This window comes from Spea bombifrons, chromosome 2 (assembly GCF_027358695.1).
Source record: "Spea bombifrons isolate aSpeBom1 chromosome 2, aSpeBom1.2.pri, whole genome shotgun sequence".
Taxonomy (NCBI): Eukaryota; Metazoa; Chordata; class Amphibia; order Anura; family Pelobatidae; genus Spea; species Spea bombifrons.
The window spans coordinates 58,085,466-58,092,124 of NC_071088.1; the positions used below are offsets into that span (position 1 = coordinate 58,085,466).

Below are 6,659 nucleotides of genomic sequence, written 5' to 3' on the forward strand. Positions count from 1 at the left end.
TAGTGGCAAGAACGGAATGTAGAGTTATCCAGTCAGATTTAAACGCTGAGAATGACAGCTTTTTATTAGCTGAATACGAGATACACTGCATATTCGTATGCACAATACCGTACATTTAAGACATAACCGACCACTGACAGCGTTTAAATTATTCCAGCGAAGTTAGTACACATGTTGGGCCCCACTAGCTCTCTTTGATTACTATTACAGAGTTTGTATTTGCTATCTGTACATAGTTGTAAATTCCATACAGACAATGTATAATACAGCCCGCAACGCTTTAATGACCTTTTCTTTGAATAGATTAAAAAATCCCCTAATGGTCACGGGTTTGCAGTAGTTCGTCGTTTGGACGCATCACATACTGACTACGTGGTCATTCAGCTTCCAACGAGCCCGGATAGCTCAGTCGGTAGAGCATCAGACTTTTAATCTGAGGGTCCAGGGTTCAAGTCCCTGTTCGGGCGACTCGTTCACATTTTTTGTATTTACTGTACTTTCATATATAATGCGGTGCTCTTCATAAAAAAAACTGTAATGTAGTAGAAGCTCTTTTGAAATGTTAAATAAATCGTGCGATAAACGTTTATAATTAAATGTAATCAGGAGGAATGTTTATGTTTGGCATTTTATAGAAAACAAAAAAATTGTGAAATTTCCACATTGGAAAAGAGAATATTTTGGTATCCGAATCCATAGTTATACTAAGAAAAAAAAACTGTGCAAAGCATAAAGTGCATTACAATCCAACATTTTAACGCCGTGGGACAAAATGCGAGAAACGCCCGAACAGGGACTTGAACCCTGGACCCTCAGATTAAAAGTCTGATGCTCTACCGACTGAGCTATCCGGGCGCTCATTGGCAAGTGACCTGAGTGTTCCAAGGTAGTAGATAAGTGAACTGTGGATTTTTATTTTCTACAGTATGAATTTAGATCAGGTTTCCATGAAGTAAATCTAAATCATTGTAGTCATTATTAACATTTTGATATGTCACCTGACCAGTGATTGTAGTGAGAAGGCATACACATCCTGTGTTTAACGGGTGAACATTGATCGACAATACAGCTGTGCTCCACAGGGAATCTGCATGATGCCTTCATCTTTAGTTTGGGAAGCAGGGCTCCCACTCTGCCTCACGCTTGTGGTCTCTGTAGGTCTTGGTGGGAAGCAGCTGCACTGCAGTGATCAGGTTCAGGAACCTCTTCCTAGCAGCTGTACTGATGCTATACATCTGTTACGATGATTCAGTGGTGGTAATATATAAAAAATGGTTCTACTGGAAATGTGATCTTTCCATAGGACAATAAGTACAAGTAGTGTATTTCAAAGCCATTGTTTTTCCAAATCTGGTCATTCTGTGCTATTCGTGCATCTCCTCTGTAACATTTCACACCTTGCAGAGGGCCCTGGTTGGAGTCCCAGCTTCAAAAGACCTTTTGGCACCACATGCGTATTCAATCGAATTAACCCCTCTCATGCTGAAATTGGCCATACCATCTCTACCAGGTAGCAAGTCCATGTATCTACTACACGTTGGCGTGACAGAGAGTGGACTAACCCTCCGGATAGACAGCTGTCTTCCCCGAGCCACATCACCACTTAATTTGTTTATGGGCTGCTGCCCAAAAGCTCTCACAGGGGCAGTAGCCTTCAACCATACAGCAATGTCCTTGTGGTCCCACCTACTGAAAGGACACACCACCTTGCACTGCTAAAACAGTTCATCATAACGCAGCCATGCTTGTCTCCCATAAACCTGGTACGCTTCATTTGTACTATTCAGATAACAAAACAGACCCGAACAATTATCCAACTCCTTTTCACCAATCACACTCGCTAAAATGGTAAAAGTCTGCAACCATTTTGGGAAAGTACTTGGAATAAGCCTGTACCGTCTCTTTTCCTCTTCTTCCTTCTTACTCTCATCTTTGTTAGAACCCCTATCCAGATTAAATTTTTCCAACGGAAGCAAGGAAAATATTTTAATTTTTTAAGATGGGCCCACCAAAGGACACTCAAAACAAATATATACCTCACCATGAGCCGAGACAGACACCTTCAGCTGCTCAGTACCTTTCTCTTTAGCAGCATACACAGCAACTTTTCCCACAGACTTGACATGGGCATGGCCGATCATCAATCACCCAATAAAGACAAGGAGACCTGCTGGATTTGAAAACGGTCACAGATTTTATTAAAAACACCTGCAACATGCATAAATGTAAACTTCAAACATGTAAACATATATTAATATCCCGCCATTAGCCCAGCTAATAACATCATAATAAAAAGCATAACCAATGAGGTTACTAGGACGGGATGCCCCGGGAATGCCGGCACAGCCGTAAACGATGTTAAGAGCGGCGTCTATAAGAAATGCAACCTTGGTAGTTATCTAATTATTTGGTTGAATTTGTTTGTTATATATTTATTTTTATTTAATTTATTTTATTACATCATATTACTTGAACAAGAATAAACACAAGTAACATAACAGACCACAGAACAGAACAGACAGCACTAAAGCAACCACATGGTGCGGGATGGATAAGGACAAGGCAGAAAGGCAACAACCCATCTACCAGCCGTATTCCACAAGGTGAGGACAAACATATGAACGGAAAAGAGTCGATTCCCAGCGTCCGATACAACGCACAATTGAATCCAACAAACTCCATCTAGCAGCCTTGGTGGCGCCCCCAATGCAAACGGAATGAGTGCCATAGTCCGAAGAGGAGAGGCCAAGATGAGACAAGTACCCCTTAAAAACTGCAGGGAAGAGAGAGAGGGAAGAACAATCAGAATGGACCAACAGTGAATGCACACCAGCAGGCCTTACAGCCACAAATACCTTGAAAGCACCCACCAGGCACACTGGGGAGCCAGGAAAAGATAGCAATGACACCCTCAAACCTTTTCCCTGTTGATCCGTCTTCAATTGCCAGATAACAGTCCCTAGTATGCAGAAAGCCCCCCAAATTGCCCATATAAACAAAAGAGAAAACAACAACACTTTAAAGGAGGACTTGCAAATATACGGCAATATCCCCACCATCCTGGATAACTGAGCAAATGAGACTGGTGATCAACTCTGACAGAAACCCTTGCGATAGCCGCGCAGGGCCTGCCTAATCAGAAATTCCTTAGTGAGATCGGGCTGCCCCGCAAACTTAAAGAAGGAGGCCAAAGCCACCATCCTCCGGTTCAGAGCTGGGACTGAAACCCCCTCTGCAAAATTTTCCCAATGAACCACAACAGGACCGATCTACTACCCTTATGGGACTACTCACCGACTCCAGAAAGCCACGCCACTGCGCCCAGACCTTCTCATTACATTTCATTTATTTATAAAGCGCCGGCAGATTCCACAGTAGAACAATTTCACATACAAAAATAAGTACAATAACAAACTGGTGCACAGAAGAGGAGGGCCCTGCTCTTGCGAGCTTGCAATCTAGTCAGTGGTTGAGGGGTAAGTGAGACAATTGGAGAGTTCCAATGATGTGCTGAAGCTGTTGATTGTTCAGATGGCTTGATTGTGATGGTTGGGAGTACTGGGAAAGAATGTTGTACGCTTGCCTGAACAGGTGGGTTTTCAGAGAGGTTTTGAAAGATGCGTATGAGGCAGAAAGTCTGAACGAAACAGGGAAGGGAATTCCACAGGAGGGGTGCGGAGCGGGTGAAATCCTGAATACGGGAGTGGTACTTGGTATGTCGTTTCCCTCCAGTTTAACTCCAGTGTAACTCTTAAGTGCCCACTTATGAAGAGTCCACTTGGGGTAAGGCCACAGCAAATACATTTTGTACGCGGACCATGTGGTAGGCGACATGGACCGGTGTATCAAGGTCATGGCATGTCTCCTCCCATCATCCAGACCCAATCCGGATAACTGGTAGCCTGCCCATCCACCTTGGGGGCCAACTGCCGAAAATGATCCCACTGCTGCCGAGGCAAGGAATCAGCAATGTTATTCTTGACCCCAGGAACATGCACAGCCCGCACCCACAGATTCAGGTCAAGACAATAACTGCCAACTGTACCAACTGCTGCAGCAAAGAAATTACTGGAGGAGACAATGCTGAAATACTATTGATCGCCTGCACAACCGCAAGGTTGTCACACCAAAAGGTAACTTTCCTATTCCGAAGTAAAGAACCCCAAACTACAACAGCCACGACAAGCTAGATTGCAAGTAGTGCCGGATATCCCAAACAGCCAGGTCAGCCTTGTGGTCAGCCGTCAGGCGAACATAATGTGCTAGGCGGTGACAGAAAATATGACCCATGGGTATAATCCAGCAAGTGAAATGAAGCTTGCCGAGCAGGGACTGGAGCTGGCGCAATTGAACCCTACGAAAAACCCACAACTTAGACACCTCAAAACTTCCAGTTTATCCTGTGGCAAACGGCACTCCATGGCATCCAAATCCAGCTCAATACCTAAAAATGTGATGGTTGACAAAGGGCCCTCTGGGGATAAGGGGACCCCAAAATGACCCATCACCCACTGAATGGTGGACAGCAGCACCCCGGCAAAGCGGAGAGCCCGAAGGGCCCACACATAAAAAATCATCCAAATAGTGAATGATTACCACATAGGCAATCTCCCTCTAGACGGCTCAACATTAAGGAGCACGGAGTCGGTGACTGATGTGTACCATGCCCCTCAACTGTCCCGATTTGTGCGGGACAGTTACGATTTTGGTTTCTCTGTCCCGCCTATCCCTTTCTCTGTCCCGCTTTGCAGGGGCAGAGTAAGAGTGAGGCGAGAGCGATATTCACCTCAGGTGCAGCTGCGGGGGGGGGGGGGGGCGCACAGCCGCCCGTTCAGCAGATGCAGCCTGCAGACTAGCTGGGAGATCGCAATCTCCCTCTAGACGGCTCAACATTAAGGAGCACGGAGTCTGTGACTTCAGACCTCACTTTACTGCTCCCTAATCACTACGCGCCGGCAAATAGTGATGAGGGAGCAGTAAAGGTCTGAAGTGACAGGCCTCGCGCTCCCACCACAGGATGGAGGATGGAGAATAAACAATGAAGGAAGAAGGATGGTGGAAGAGGTAAGAGATGGGGAGAAAGGGGTGTAATGGCAGCTTGTGTGTGTGTGGACAGGCATGTGTTTGAGGAGTATAGGTATTTGTAAGTTGTGTGTAAGGGCAGTATATGTGTATATGTGTGTGTAAGCACAATGCATGTGTATATGTGTGTGTAAGGGCAGTATATGTTTATATGTGTGTGTAAGGACAGTGCATGTGTATGTGTGTTTATGAGCAGGTGTGTGTAAGGACAGTATTTGTGAATATGTGTGTGTGTAAGGGCACTGTACGTGTGTATGTTTATGGGCAGGTGTGTGTAAGGGCACTGTATGTGTGTGTATGGACAGGTGTGTAAGGGCACTGTATGTGTATATGTGTGTGTAAGGGCAGTGTATGTATATGCGTGTGTGTTAGGACAGTGTATATTTATGTGTTTTTATGGGCAGGTGTGTGTAAAGGCTGTGTGTAAAGGTCCTGGGAGGGAGGCTAAATTAGCCTTTTTTTAATTAAAAACACAAATCTCTTCTGTTAACTACTCTTCCAATGATACTCAGTCAGCATTACGGTGGCCACCTGGAATTGAAATTGTAGTTCACAGCTAGCATCTGCAGCTTTACTGTTGACTGCACTAACAATGATGCTCAGCCAGCATCATGGAAGCAGTATGTCTGGCTGAGCCTCATGTGAACTGTAGTTAACATGTTAGTTGTGAATTTAAACTCCTATGATGCCTAGTCATGTGGACACCTTGCTGGTCGAGCATCATGGGAATTGTAATTCACAGCTAACATCTACTGTTAACTGCACTTCCCATGATGCTCAGCCAGCATCATAGAAGTAGTACGTCTGGCTGAGCCTCATGGGAATTTGATGTGTTCTTTATATTTAGTATGCATGACTGTGTTGACAAAAATGTAGCATGTTTTATGTAACGATGCAAGCAGGGCATTGTAAAGTGCAATTGTATTGGCGAGTTCCACGAAAGCGATTGAAATAATGTGTCCCTCTATCACATTTTGAAATGTTGGGAGGTATGGTGTACTCAGGCTGAGTTATGTCACAGCTACCCATACTGCTTTAAATCCTTGAACCTAAACAAACTGGTGGGTTGGCAGGCAACAACATATACATTTTCTATGGACCACAACCATTAGAAAACTTCAAGGTGGTAGGCAGCACTGCATGTGAAGGATGTTGTGTATTTCATACCAATAAGATTATTTAATTTTCATCATCCAAGCAAATATTTTGCAACTAATAATTAAACAATAGGGAGTCAATAAAATGCTATAATACATTTAAATACCTTGTTTATGTGATACCACATAGCATTCCAAATGATTTCCTAGTAAGATAAGTTCAAGAACCACATTACATAGTTAATGGATCACTTCAAAATATATTTTACAGGCTGTAATACCACATTTCACAAGTAATGATATTATCTTTAATTTTTAACAGAATGGTAAATACTGACACATTTATAGAAAGTGGAAACATCTAACATACATTTAAAGTACGGTCTATTGTCCCAAATAGTCTTGCCAAACATGAATGTGTATTAACATACTTAAATATGCCTTTGAGAAAACCATCAACACTTACCTTGTTCAAACTGT

General features: G+C 43.6%; 2 non-coding genes across 2 annotated transcripts; one reads left to right on the top strand and one right to left on the bottom strand.

Moving 5' to 3' along the window:
- The first annotated feature begins 394 nt into the window (after window positions 1–394).
- On the top strand, window positions 395–467 carry TRNAK-UUU (transfer RNA lysine (anticodon UUU)). The gene has a single exon. It is a non-coding gene; the product is annotated as a tRNA-Lys (tRNA).
- A 315-nt stretch (window positions 468–782) lies between these two features.
- TRNAK-UUU (transfer RNA lysine (anticodon UUU)) lies at window positions 783–855 on the bottom strand. Its single transcript has one exon. It is a non-coding gene; the product is annotated as a tRNA-Lys (tRNA).
- Window positions 856–6,659: the final 5,804 nt, after the last annotated feature.